The sequence below is a fragment of the Somniosus microcephalus genome, chromosome 26 (assembly GCF_052327205.1).
Source record: "Somniosus microcephalus isolate GS21.2 chromosome 26, FLI_Smic_1.0, whole genome shotgun sequence".
NCBI lineage: Eukaryota > Metazoa > Chordata > Chondrichthyes > Squaliformes > Somniosidae > Somniosus > Somniosus microcephalus.
The window spans coordinates 42,572,832-42,586,682 of NC_141012.1; the positions used below are offsets into that span (position 1 = coordinate 42,572,832).

The following is a 13,851-nucleotide window of genomic DNA, read 5'->3' on the forward strand; positions in this document are numbered from 1 at the left end:
GTGTTACTGAGCTCTGCCCAGTGTTTTATAACCGAGAATTTTTCTACCGGTACTTAGACATTTAAAAATAATGATCCTAGTTCCTCAACAATATATATCTATTACTTAGTTATCTCTTTCCTTATGAAGAGACATAGTGGGTCGATATTGACTGCCTTTGTCTGGCATTAATAGCCTCAAAATGGAGTCGACAGCCATAGCGCCTTATCAACACGATGCGGCCAGCTCCATTTTGAAAGGGGCCTACTGTTGGGTGTCCAAAGCGCCACCTGTTTCAGGTGATAGGGCCCTTTATGTAAATCAGGGTCCTATAACTTGAGCAGTGCACACTCCGACCCGTTCTTCAGGCAACGGAACCAAAGAGGCCTGCTAAAGGCAAGTGGCAAATTAATTTTTTTTGGGTCCCGGAGGAACTAGGTTTGGAGCCCAGAAGCTCGCCTGCCAGATTTAACCGAGGCCGGGGCCTCTTCACTGCCAGAGCAGGCACTCTGCTGGTCAGCCCCCTAAAGTCAAAAGAGGCCCCCTCATAAAGAGAGAGAGTCTCTGTATCTATTACTTTAATTATTTTCTTTTATAACTTGTTCAAAGATCTTTAGGGTTTGTACACACCCAAGGTCAATACTGGGACAGAAAACTGGCTTCGCGCCAATTCTTTGTCACAAAATGTTGCCCCTTGGTAAATCACTCGCCCCATTTATTTATCATACATATTACATATTCTTAGTATACAAGACAATGTTCTGTTTTTAAATACACAATATCAACCATTTACATTTAAAATAATTTATCATAAACTTATCTATCCTTCTTCTACCTCCCGTGAGCAGTTTATCGTGATTACTTCACTTTATGTATGGGGCTGCTTTTTTCAGTTACCTGTTGAGATCGCACTCTGTCTCTATTCCTTCCTTTTCAACATCATGTCCCAACCTTCTGACAGCATTAACTCCATGATAATATATGCAGCTTATATAATGCAATTACACCATTTATTCAGGTATATTTTCCTCCACTCAGTAATGGGAAAATTGGTGCACGCAAATAAGAAATTGTGCTGCTTCATACTGCCACTCACGTCGGTGAAATAAAAACTTATAGTCTCAATGCAGTGGGCCATTTCTCAAGTAGTGGTGGAGGTCAGTGCTCAGTGGTCAAGAACTGGTGTGGCTCTTACCCATGTGGTACTAGCACTCAGTTTTCTATGTTAGCTTACATCACACATAGGTCCAGGTGTAGATTTGGATGGTTGCAGGGAACCCATAACGGTGGGAGTGGAAAACTGCAGGCAAGTCTTTTTTTTTTTAAAAGGGGTAGGAACAATTAAAGGGGAGTGATTGATAGAATAGGAGGACAAAAAAAAATCTGAAACCCTTTGCAAAGGCTGAAAATTGGGCGAGGGTTTCCATTTGACTATTCCAACGCACTCCTGGCTGGCCTCCCACATTCCACCCTACGTAAACTTGGTGATCCAAAACTCGGCTGCCCGTGTCCTCACTCGCACCAAGTGCCGTTCGCCCATCACCCCTGTGCTCGCTGATCTACAGTGGCTCCCAGGTAAGCAACACCTCGATTTTAAAATTCTCATCCTTGTTTTCAAATCCCTCCATGGCCTCGCCCCTCCCTATCTCTGTAATCTCCTCCAGCCCCACAACCCCCCCCCCCCCCCCGAGATATCTGCGCTCCTCTAATTCTGCCCTCTTGAGCATCGCTGATTATAAAATCGCTCAACCATTGGTGGCCGTGCCTTCTGTTGCCTAGGCCCAAAGCTCTGGAATTCCCTCCCTAAGCCTCTCCACCTCTCTTTCCTCCTTTAAGACGCTCCTTAAAACCTACCCTTTTGACCAAGCTTTTGGTCACCTGCCCTAATTTCTCCTTATGTGGCTCGGTGTCAATTTTTTTTCTTTTAATACTCCTGTGAAGCGCCTTGGGACATTTTACTACATTAAAGGCGCTATATAAATACAAGTTGTTGTTGTATTTTGAAAAATATTTAAAGTTGGAATTTGGGTAATTTATAACTTTCAAACTGCATATATAACTCAAAAATGTTGCCCAAGCTCAATTTACGCTTCTGCTTTTTTATTGCTTTAGCTTACACTAGGTAGCCGCTTTGAGTTTTGAGCTTCGGATCAGATTGTTGACCGGCTCCAAGAAGGTGCTTCTCCATCAGGCTACCAGGGATTGAATGCATGTCGGGCCCATGGGGGTTGGGGGTAACATATTAGCATGGATCGAGCATTGGTTAATGGACAGAAACCAGAGAGTAGGAATAAACAGGTCATTTTCAGGATGGCAGAGTGTAACTCGTGGAGTGTCGCAAGGATCAGTGCTTGGGCCTCAGCTATTCACAATCTACATCAATGACTTAGATGAAGGGAACGAGTGTAATGTATCCACGTTTGCTGACGATACAAAGCTAGGTAGGAAAGTAAGCTGTGAGGAGGACACAAAAAGTCTGCAAAGGGATATAGACCAGATTGGGCAAGAAGGTGGCAGATGTATAGTGGGGAAATGTGAAATTATCCACTTTGGTCGGTAGAATGGAAAAGTTGAATTTTTTTTTTTTTTTTTTAAAAAGGCGAGAGACTAGGAAATGTTGGGATTCAGAGGGATTTGGGTGTCCTTGTACATGAATTGCAGAACGCTAACATGCAGGTACAACAAGCAATTAGGAAGGCAAATGGTAGGTTAGCCTTTATTGCAAGGGGGTGGCAGTATCAGAGTAAGGAAGTCTTGCTGCAATAAAAAGGACTTCGAGACCACACCCGGAGCAGTGTACAGTTTTGCTCGCCTTACCTAAGGATGGATATACTTGCATTAGAGGGGGTGCAACAAAGGTTTAACAGATTGATTTCTGGGATGAGGGGGTTGTCCGATGAGGAGAGAGAGAGTAGATTGGGCCTATATTTTCTGGAATTTAGAAGAATGAGGTGTTGTCTCATTGAAATGTATAAAATTCTTAGAGAGCTTGACAGGGTAGATGCAGAGAGGCTGCTTCCCCTGGTTGGAGAGTCTAGAACCAGGGGTCATAATCTCAGAATAAGGGGTCGGCCATTTAGGACTGAGATGAGGAGAAATCTCTTCACTGTGAATCTGTGGAATTCTCTACCCCAGAGGGCTGTGGAGGCCCAGTCGTTGAGTATATTTAAGACAGAGATCGAGAGATTTTTGAGCACTAAGGGAATCGAGGGATGTGAGGAGAGAGCGGGAAAATGGTGTTGAAGTTTAGCCATGATTTTATTGAATGGAGCAGGCTCGAGGGGCTGTATGGCCTACTCCTACTCCTATTTCTTGCATTATGTATGGACAACTACCATGCAGCCACTTCACCCTCACTGGACCACCACATCGCAGGGGAATATTCCACACGAGGCTGGACTGCTCACCAAGCCACTGGCCTTCTTGAAATTCTGCTGATGTTACAGCGGAGCTATACAAGAATATAGAATATCTAATGTCGAATACAAAAATGTTGGGGTGCCAATCAAGGCATTGCAATTCTGTGGGACAGGCTGGATGGCCCACTGGGTCTTTTCCTATCTGTCATGTTCATATGTAATAGAGGAAAGGGCATTCAGCCCATGTCCCGCTGCTCTTTACTGAATCACGATTCAATTTGCATTCCCGTTTGAATGCTTCAACTGAGCCCGAGCTCACTGCACCGGATGTCAGCCTGTCTCACGCACCAATTAACTTACATATGAAGAGGATAACCTGAAGCCATTTTATTTATCTTCATGCCCCCTGGTCTTTATTTGGTTCTGCCTCTCCATGTTAATCTGATAAATTATTACTTTAAAGCTTAAGGCTAGATCATTTGTTGATTCGTTCATAATGCAGAATCACAGTATCTCGGGCACCACCTCGCACTACGTGTAGAAATTCATCTCGCTCACTGTGAGATGGCGAGCCATGTCCAGTCACTTGCTTTACTCATACTTTCCCTTAAATCACTTTTCCCCATAGGGAATTAATTTTGTTTCCTCAGCCTATATATCACACTTCTAATCATTCTGCAATCATATTTGTTATTCTTTACGTTGCCAACACACACTACTGTACATTTTTCATTATTAAATGCATCTGCCCAAGTGTCAGTCTTGGCTCAGTAGTCAAATGTTTTCCCGAGTCAGAAGGTTGTGGGTTCGAAGTCCCACTCCAGAAACTTGAGCACATAATCTAGACTGACAGTCCAGTGCAGTGCTGAGGGAGTGCTGCACTGTCGGAGGTTCCGTCTTTCGGATGAGACGTTAAACCGAGGCCCCGTCTGCCCCCCTTGGGTGGATGCAAAAAGATCCCACATTACTATTTGGAGACGAGAAGTTCTCCCGGTGTCCTGGCCAATATTTATCTCGTTATCCCAAGAAACCTGAGGCAAGATCTAATGTTGCCATTTTAGCTGTGATACTTGGGGGGGTTGGAACCGGAAAATGGGGCGGGAGCCTGTTCCGCCAGGCCCCGTCCACTTTTGTCAAATGTTACGTTGGGCACCAGGAGCACGCGCGCACTTCCCAGCACATGTAAAATGAAGCGGTAACAATACTGTGATGTCATGTCACATTTTGTCTTTGTTTGCACTGGTTGTAATTGAAGCCTGTATAAATCAGGCGTCCCCTATTGTTATAATACAATGGTACAGGAGGAAGTGAATTCAGAGGAGCAGAGCGGCAAAAACGGAGTTTCCTGGCTAATCTTTACATTGCAACGGTTGGGATTCTAGATGTGTAATACACAACGTTACTCATCAGAATTAGAATAGATATATGAGTGAGAGAAGTGGAAACCAGCCAGTCTGAATCTCGTCTCACTTGTGTGGGTCAAAAGATTACAGTGTAATACTGGCCATGGTTTGCGGGCACGAGGCTGCTTGGCTATAACATGATGTGCTGCTCGTTTTCCTTTGAAAGATAATAGCTTGAAAATTCTGTGAGAACCCCGAGTCAACCAGCTGCAAATGTGAAAACACCGACTCTCTCCAACCCTTGAATGTCTGGCCTTGGTTAACGAAGGGGTCGATTTTCCTGAAGCTGTCGGGAAGAAGGCGGGACTACAACTTTCGGGTTTTAGACCCGCCTACTTCGACGTCCGGCCAATCTGCGCGATTTTCCCTTGATTGACCTTGTTGAGCCCGCCCAGCAGGCTCAGCAGGCCAATTAAGGGCCATCCGGCAACAGGTGACGTCACAGACTGAAATTTCATCTGTCAAGAGTTCTTGACAGATGAAATATCAGTGTTTCACAGCTGTTTGAAGCTGTGAAACACTGACAGTCTGAGTTCTAACCCGAGTCCTTCTGTACAGACTCAGTTAGAACTCTCAGCAGCACTCAAAGCTGAAGGCTGTCACTTTTCACAGATCGCAGCCGTTCAGCTTTAAGTGCCGGCTGAGTGATGGGCTCCTGACGGCTACAGGAAGAAAGGCTGTTAAGGTAAGTACAGGTAAGTAAAAGTTCTTTACACACATTAGACACACCAAACACACTTACCTTTGCACTCATGCACCCATCACTCACCTGAGCACCGGCATCGCGACCCCGCCAACTTCTTCAACCCGACGGCCCGCCTGCTCGAACCTGGCGTGGTTTGGAGCCGTCGGGAATCCCACACGAAACCCCTCAAAATAGGGATTAGGCTAAAAACTGCCCGTTAACTACCTGTAACAGGCAGTTAATCGGCACTAATCCCTTCCCGCCTGGTTTCGGTGGGTCCCAGTGCGGGGCAGGTACCCGCCGCCCCGAAACTTGCGCGGGGCAGGGTTTTGGGCGTGATGGTGTTGGGACCCCCAAATTCGGGATTCCCCCCCCCCCCCCCACGCCTGAAACCCCGCCTGACGGCTCCAGGAAAATCAACGCCGAAGTGTCAAAACAGATAGGAGAGAGAGAGAGAGACACACACACACACATTAATCTCAGTTTGGGACACGAGTGCTGTGGGCGAGTTGTGATATTGTAGACTGGCATTCAGGGCTGTTGTCGAGGGTGACCGGGTCAGTTGCCAGTTAAAGTCATACGTCTAGTCATCATTGACCTCTCACCTGGTGTTGGTATGTATGTGGTGTTGCTTAAAATCACCTGAGCTTAAAGTAAATGATTTTAGATGCTTGCTTGTAATAAGTATATGAATGGAGTACAGTTTGTATGCTGATAATTACTTGTAACCTCTTGTTGATTTTTAAGTAAAAGAAGTTTCATAGATTCATTGGGTTTTGTGTTGTCTGTTCCACGGGTCTGAACTCTATAAACTGTCAGATAACCGGAACATCTTACAACAGTCCCTAAGCAGCGTCTGATGATCAGCTTTTTAAAATGCCTCAATCGAAGATTTTAACAACTTACATTTATATAGCGCCTTTAACATAGTAAAATAACCCAAGCCGCTTCACAGGAGCGTCATCAGACAAAAACTGACACCGACCCACAGAGAGAGAAATAAGGACAAGTGCCCAAACACTTGGTCAAAGAGATCGATTTTAAGCAGCGTCTTAAAGGAAGCGAGAGCGAGATGGAGAGGCAGAGCGGTTTGGGGGGAGGGAATTCCAGAGCCTTCGGCCTAGGCAGCTGCAGGCAGTCACCAATGGGTGGGTGAAGGAAGTGGATGATGCACAAGAGGCCAGACTGGAAGGAACACAGTTCAGGGATGGTTGCAGGGCTGGAGGAGATTACAGAGATCGGGAGGGGCGAGGCCATTGATGGATTTGAACATGAGGATAAGAATTTTGAAATCGAGGCCTGGGAGCCAATGTAGGCCGGCAAGGACGAACGGGACTTGGTGCGAGTGAGGACACGGACAGCAGAGTTTTGGATGAACTCAAGTTTACAGAAGGTGGAAGATCGAAGCCGGCCAGGAGAGCGTTGGAATAGTCGAGTCTGGAGGTAACAGCAGCACGGCTGAGGCGGGCGATATTACGGAGATGGAAGTAGACACTCTTTGTGATGGAGCAGATACGGGTCTGTAGCTCAGCTGTGGGTCAAATAGGAGGCTGAGGTTACGAACAGGCTGGTTTTGCTCGAGACAGTGGCAGTGGGGAGGCGTTTGGATTCGATGGTGAGGAAACCGAGTTTGTGGTGAGGGCCAATGACAACGGCTTATAAAAAATGTTTTAAAAATTACAAATTAGAAAGAAATGAATAATAATAGACAATGCAACAATGGCTGGTACATTGTGCTGAATACGGCATCACGTCAAAAAATGACTTAACTGTTGGGCTTCAGCGCCAGAGCTGCTGCTGCTGTTGGTTCTATTGTACGTCCTGTATAATCTCCCATATTCTACGGCATTTCTCTCTCTGTCCTATACTGTGGCTCGCACCTAGGAATACAGAATACAGAAAGTGTTCACCGTCGAGAACGGTACTTTTACTCTGCATTTGTACTTTAAAAAAAAATGTACAGTATAATATTTTTATCAACGTACCAAACTCTTTGACTGCGCTCTTCTGAAATTCTAAGAAATAAAAAAAATTAGTTTCAAACAAGTTGAATTTATGAAATCCAAGAACAGAATTTGCTGGAAGCACACAGCAGGTTGGGATGGCAGGTATGACGTATGAGGAGAGATTGGGTCGATTGGGCTTGTACTCGCTGGAGTTTAGAAGAATGAGAGGGGATCTCATTGAAACTTATAAAATTCTAACAGGATTAGACAGACTAGATGCAGGAAGGATGTTCTCGATGGTCGGGGAATCCAGAACCAGGGGTCACAGTCTAAGGATAAGGAGTAGGCCTTTTAGGACAGAAATGGAGGAGGAATTTCTTCACCCAGAGAGTGGTGAACCTGTGGAATTCTCTACCACAGAAGGCAGTGGAGGCCAATTCAGTAAATATATTCAAGAAGGAGTTGGATATATTTCTTAAGGCTAAAGGGATCAAGGGGTATGGGGAGAAAGCAGGGACCGGGTACTGAACTTGGATGATCAGCCACGATCGCATTGAATGTCGGAGCAGGCTCGAGGGGCCGAATGGCCGACTCCTGCTCCTATCTTCTATGTTTCGATGTTTAGTATCTGTAAAGACAAGTTAGCTTATCTGGTGTATACACATCAGAGTCATTTTTAAAACCCCGAAACGTGTAAGAGGTAGAGTGAGGGAGTGGCAGTATTGAGATCTTGGGATAGACGGAGTTAGAGTAGGAGACAGTGCGACGAGGTTTGATTTCAGCACAGGGAGGGGGAAAGCCGTGTGGAATACTGTACACAGCAGAAGGGGCACAAACCGCCCCTCCCCCTCTCCGTGATACATGTAGGAAAGCTCATTTGCTCCCCGTGATTTAGATACACACACACGATTTGTTCAAACCCCTGACTGAATAACTCCCCTAAAATAAGTGCGATTCCTTGTCCCAAATAGTTCAAAATATAAAATGGTGGCCTTTGCTAATGAGCTCTCTACAGTAAACAGAGTTTAAGGTCTGAAAATCAACCCAAATGGAATGAAGAAAACATTAAATAAGGAAGAAACAGGGGCACAACGGTCCGTTGTGTTGAGGAAGGGGAGTTTCACGCTCCGCCACTTTTCTCCTGCAAGATTGGCAGCCTACCTGCAGGCCTCTGGGGCAGGTGCACTCAGAACATGCGTTGCAAGATGTTCCTGCTCTGCATATTTACCAATGGGCATCTCAAAATCAACTGGGGGCATCGAGAGAGTTTTTTTTTTTAATACCCGTTGTTGTCCTGGCAAGGCTATAGTGAGCTGCTGCCTCGACAATTGTTTTCTAAACGAGTGGCTTGCTTGGCCACGGCAGAGGGCAGTAAGAGTCAATCGTAGTGTGGGCTGAAGTCACACGTAGGCCAAACCAGGTAGAGGGGGCAGCTTCCCTTCCGTGAATGCCATTAGTGAAGCAATCTGGTTTCTATGGTGTCTTTAAATCACTGGAGTTTTAAAATAAAATCTTAGTAACTTGTCAAGTGGAATTTGAATGTATAACCTCTGGTTCACTAATCCAGTAAATGATCATATCTGCCCACTACAGTAAAGGCATATGGGATACTTACATTCTATGTCTCAGCTAATGAAGGCAAGAGCAGGGAGGTTATGATGGAACTGTACAAAACGCTAGTTAGGCTACAGCTGGAATATTGTGTGCAGTTCTGGTCGCCACACTATAGGAGGGATGTGATTGCATTGGAGAGGGTGCAGAGGAGATTCACCAGGATGTTACCTGGGCTGGAGCGTTTCAGCTATGAAGAGAGACTGGACAGGCTGGGGTTGTTTTCCTTAGAGCAGAGAAGGCTGGCGGTGGACCTGATTGAGGTGTACAGAATTATGAGGGGCATAGATAGAGTAGATAGAAAGGAACTTTTCCCCTCAGTAGAGGGGTCAATAACCAGGAGGCATAGTTTCAGGGTAAGGGGCAGGAGGTTTAGAGGGGATTTGAGGAAAACTTTTTCACCCAGAGGGTGGTTGGAATCTGGAACTCACTGCCTGAAAGGGTGGTAGAGGCAGGAACCCTCAACATTCAAGCAGCATTTAGACGAGCACTTGAAACGCCATAGCATACAAGGCTACGGACCAAGTGCTGGAAAATGGGATTAGAATAGACAGGACTTGATGGCCGGCGCGGACACGATGGGCCGAAGGGCCTCTTTCTGTGCTGTATAACTCTATGACTCTATGACTATTTTTGTACCTTAACTGCTGCTGCTGGTTGATCTGCTCAACTTCCCCTCCAGGAAGGACAGTCCCACGTGGGCTGCAAAGGATAAAAGGCACAACCTTGTCACCATGGTCAGAAGCTGCATTTTAACAACACAAGAACGGAATAGGGAAAGACCAGTCGGACCCATCAGGCCCGTTCCCAAACCCAGCCCCGGGTACAATCCACCTCGTCGGGGATCGCACACAGTCTCCCGAGGGAGACACCGACCAGCTCAGGTAATGAGGTTCAATGTAATTTCTCCAAACCACCACGCCCCCCCCCGACCCAATAAGATAATTGAGCAGAACTCCAGGTTATTAATCAGGTCTTGCAGCTCTGACCAATTCAATACTGTCACAGTGTTAACAGCACAAAGATTGACATGTTTCACAGACCACGTGATCATCTGGTCTTTGCTTTCAGCTGCCGAACCCTCCGTTTTCCCGACCGATTGTTGTCCACTGTTGGGCTTACCTCCTTAAATGAGACATCCTCCTGTATGCATGGGGGAAATGATAGAAATGCAGGTCGTTGCCTATATTTAGAACCTCCTATTAGAACCTGGTATTTATTCAGGAGGTGCTTAACCCAGTATAGGCTCCTCGTACTGACAGTCTGTTCCACATACCCACCATTTGTCTGTAGAAAAAGAAATTTCTCCAATCTCTTGTCTCACTTGGGTCCGGTGTGTGTGTGCTCACTAACACCTTGCTTATTCTGCAGTGCTGTTGCTGCAGAGCAGACGAGGTGCCATTAGTGCCAGAGATGGTGCACATCGCCAGAAGAGCTGGTTTTAGCCCAAGTGCCCCCGACCACAATATAAATCCAAAGCAGCTTATTGCTGGTCATTTGAAATTTTCAAGGCTGGGATCAATAGATTTTTGTTGGGTAAGGGTATCAAAGGGATACTGAAAGTTAACATGCAGGTACAGCAAGCAATTGGTATGTTGGCCTTTATTACAAGAGGATTTGAGTAAAAGAGTAAAGACATCTTACTGCAATTATATAGGGCCCTGGTGAGGCGACACCTGGAGTATTGTGTACAGTTTTGGTCTCCTTAACCAAGGAAGGATATACTTGCCATGGAGGGAGTGCAACGAAGGTTCACCAGACTGGTTCCTGGGATGGGGGGATTGTCCTATGAGGAGAGATTGAGTAGACTAGGCCTATATGCTCTAGAGTTTAGAAGAATGAGAGATGATCTCATTGAAACATACAAAATTCTTACAGGGCTTGACAGGGTAGATGCAAGGAGAATGTTTCCCCTGGCTGGGGAGTCTAGAACCAGGGGTCACAGTCTCAGAATAAGGGGTCGGCCATTTAGGACTGAGATGAGGAGAAATTTCTTCACAGAGGGTGGTGAATCTTTGGAATTCTCTACCCCAGAGGGCTGTGGAGGCTCAGTCATTGAGTATATTCAAGACAGAGAGCGATAGATTTTTGAATGGTAAAGGGAATTAAGGGATATGGGGATAGTGCAGGAAAGTGGAGATGAGGTAGAAGATCAGCCAAGATCTTATTGAATGGCGGAGCAGGCTCGAAAGGACAAATGGCCGACTCCTGCTCCTATTTCTTATGTTCTTATATGGAGCAAAGGCAGGTAAATGGAGTTGGGGTACAGATCAGCCATGTTCTGACTGAATGGTGGGAAGGGGCTCAAGGGGCTCAATGGCCTCCTCCTGTTCATATGCTCCTGAAGTACTTGCACCCACTTCTAGAGGCCAGCAAAGTGGTTTTGTTGTCACTGTATGGAACTTTCCCAGCCACGTGGAAAGGTAAACTGGACCATGAATACCGCGACAAGGCGCTGGTGAAATTCCTCCCCCCGCCCCTCCAAAATCAGGTGGGTGCCCCACTTGCACCAGAAATGGTGCAGATGCTTGCCCTCGATATTTAAATTACCCCATCCTAGGATTTCTGATGGGGGTGGGTGTGGTTTAAGTTCTGGGTGGGTGGATGTTGTAGCTCCGCCTCAGATCTGCCTTCCAATGGCCACGAGTGGCTTTAAAACACCCAAGCATGTATAGTTTATACTTGTGTCAAAGGGAACTTAGAATCTTAGGCCTAGAAATTCATTAAGGTGCTGCCAGCTTTGCGGCCAGTTACCGCCTAAAGAGGGCTTCTGCGCCAAAAATGAGTTTGCGCTGATATTCAGCGCAGCGGTATTGGCGGCGGTAGCCGTTAGCGCTGCGCCGGCACCGATGACGTCATCGGTGTGCGCAGTGCCCCGGTTCCGCCCCGAAACCGGCCCGATCCCCATATTTAGTAGCGGCCGCCTCCTCCGAAGCGGCCGCAAACAGCGACCAGAAAACGGGGCCGTGCTGTAGCCTTAGTGGGGCGCTTTAAAGGGGAAGGTGCGGCCGGCCGCTTTTTCGGCGGCCGCCTGCCCGCACCTCCTTCCCCGGCCTCCTCCACCACCACCCCCCCCGCGGCATTGCCGGCTGCTTTCCGCGAACCTGGCACTTCTCCGTGGTGCCGGGCTCATTTGCCGGCACTCTCCAGCAGCGATCTCCCCGTTGCAGGCAGCTCCCCCTTAAGAGAAGGAGGAGGCCTGCAGTACCGCAGCCTGCCGCTCCGCAGCGGCGCCAAGAGCGCTGAAATTCAGTGTCAGTGCCCCAAGCGGAGGCGGGCACACCCTGGTATAGCGCCCGGTTCCGAATTGGGGCGCAAACACTGAATATCTGACGATCACTAATGGCTCCCCGCCCAGTGCTAACTTTTGGGCGCGAGCGAGCTGGCCGCCCCAAAGTGAATTTCTAGGCCTTACAGTACAGAAGGAGGCCATTCGGCCCATCGTGCCTGTGAAAGAAGCAATGAGATCACCTCTCATCCTCCTAAACTCCAGAAAGTATAGGCCCATCCTACTCGATCTCTCCTCCGAGGACAAACCTCTCATCCCAGGAATCAATCTGGTGAACCTTCGTTGCACCCCCTCCCAGGCAAGTACAGGAAACTTTCGATTAACCGGCCCCTAAATAACCGGAAATGTCGGTTAACCGGCAAAATTCAGGAGTCGGTTCAGGTAAACTTTTATTACTTGCACAGCAACAAATGGAGGAAGGCAAGGGTTTGGCTGCAGCTGTTGCTAAGCTACAGAGATGCTTGCAACTTGTGGACGTTGTTCTGAAGCTAAGCAACAGGGTTTGTTGCTGTATACGGAGCTCTAAAGGTCCGTATCTTTCACTATAGCGTTCGGTTATCCGGAATTGTTGATGAACCGGCACCACGTCGGTCCCGTCCATGCCGGATACCAGAAAGTTTCCTGTATGTCCTTCCTTAGGTACGGAGACCAGAACTGCACACAGTACCCCAGGTGTGGTCTCACCAAAGCCCTGTACAATTTTAGCAAGACTTCCTTGCTCGTCTACTCCAACCCTCTTTGAAAGAGCTCTCCAATTAGTCCCATAGCCTTGTAATTATTTTTTCCCTTTTTCCAGTATTTATCCAATTCACCGTTGAAAGTTACTATTGAATCTGCTTCCACCGCCCTTTCAGATAGCGCATTCTAGATCACAACAGCTCGCTGTGTGTGTAAAAAAAATTCTCCTCTTCACCCCTCTGCTTCTTGTGTTTCAGAAACTGGCCAACACTAGAACCAGAAGCAGAAACACTTCAGGAAACTCATACAATTCAGAAAAATTACTTTATGTTTCTTGCAGCAGAGCGGTATCAGATTCAGCCTGTGCAGTTGTTTAAGGCCACTCCTGCTCAAATCAGTGGCGCATCAATTCATTGTAGAAAGAAAGCAGACTCTTCTAGAAACACAAACACACAGACAAGCACAGTTAGAGCACAGACACAGGAACATGAACGCATACAGACAGCGAGACAGATGAGCAGAGTCATGCCATGAGAGGGTGCAGAGGAGATTTACTAGGATGGTGTCAGGGATGAGGGACTTCAGTTCTGTGGGGAGTCCAGAGAAACTGGGATTGTTCTTCTTAGAGCAGAGAAGGTTAAGGGAAGATTTAATTGAGGTGTTCAAAATTAAATGGGGTTTTTAATACAGTAAAGAAGGAGAAACTATTTCCACTGACTGGAAGGTCAGTAACCAGAGGACACGGAGTTAAGATAACTGGCAAAAGAGTCAAGGGGGAAATGAGATTTTTTTTAAACACAGCAAGTTGTTATGATGGGGAACGCACTGCCTGAAAGAGTGGTGGAAGCGATTGAGTAGTAACTTTCAAAAGGGAATTGGATAAATACTTGAAAAAGGAAAA

General features: G+C 46.8%; 1 long non-coding RNA gene across 1 annotated transcript; it reads right to left on the bottom strand.

Moving 5' to 3' along the window:
* Positions 1-1,668: 1,668 nt before the first annotated feature.
* On the bottom strand, positions 1,669-9,751 carry LOC147100421 (uncharacterized). Its single transcript, XR_015073732.1, has 3 exons — positions 9,623-9,751; positions 7,412-7,441; positions 1,669-7,306 (listed from the first exon to the last, which is right to left on the bottom strand). It is a non-coding gene; the product is annotated as an uncharacterized LOC147100421 (long non-coding RNA).
* Positions 9,752-13,851: the final 4,100 nt, after the last annotated feature.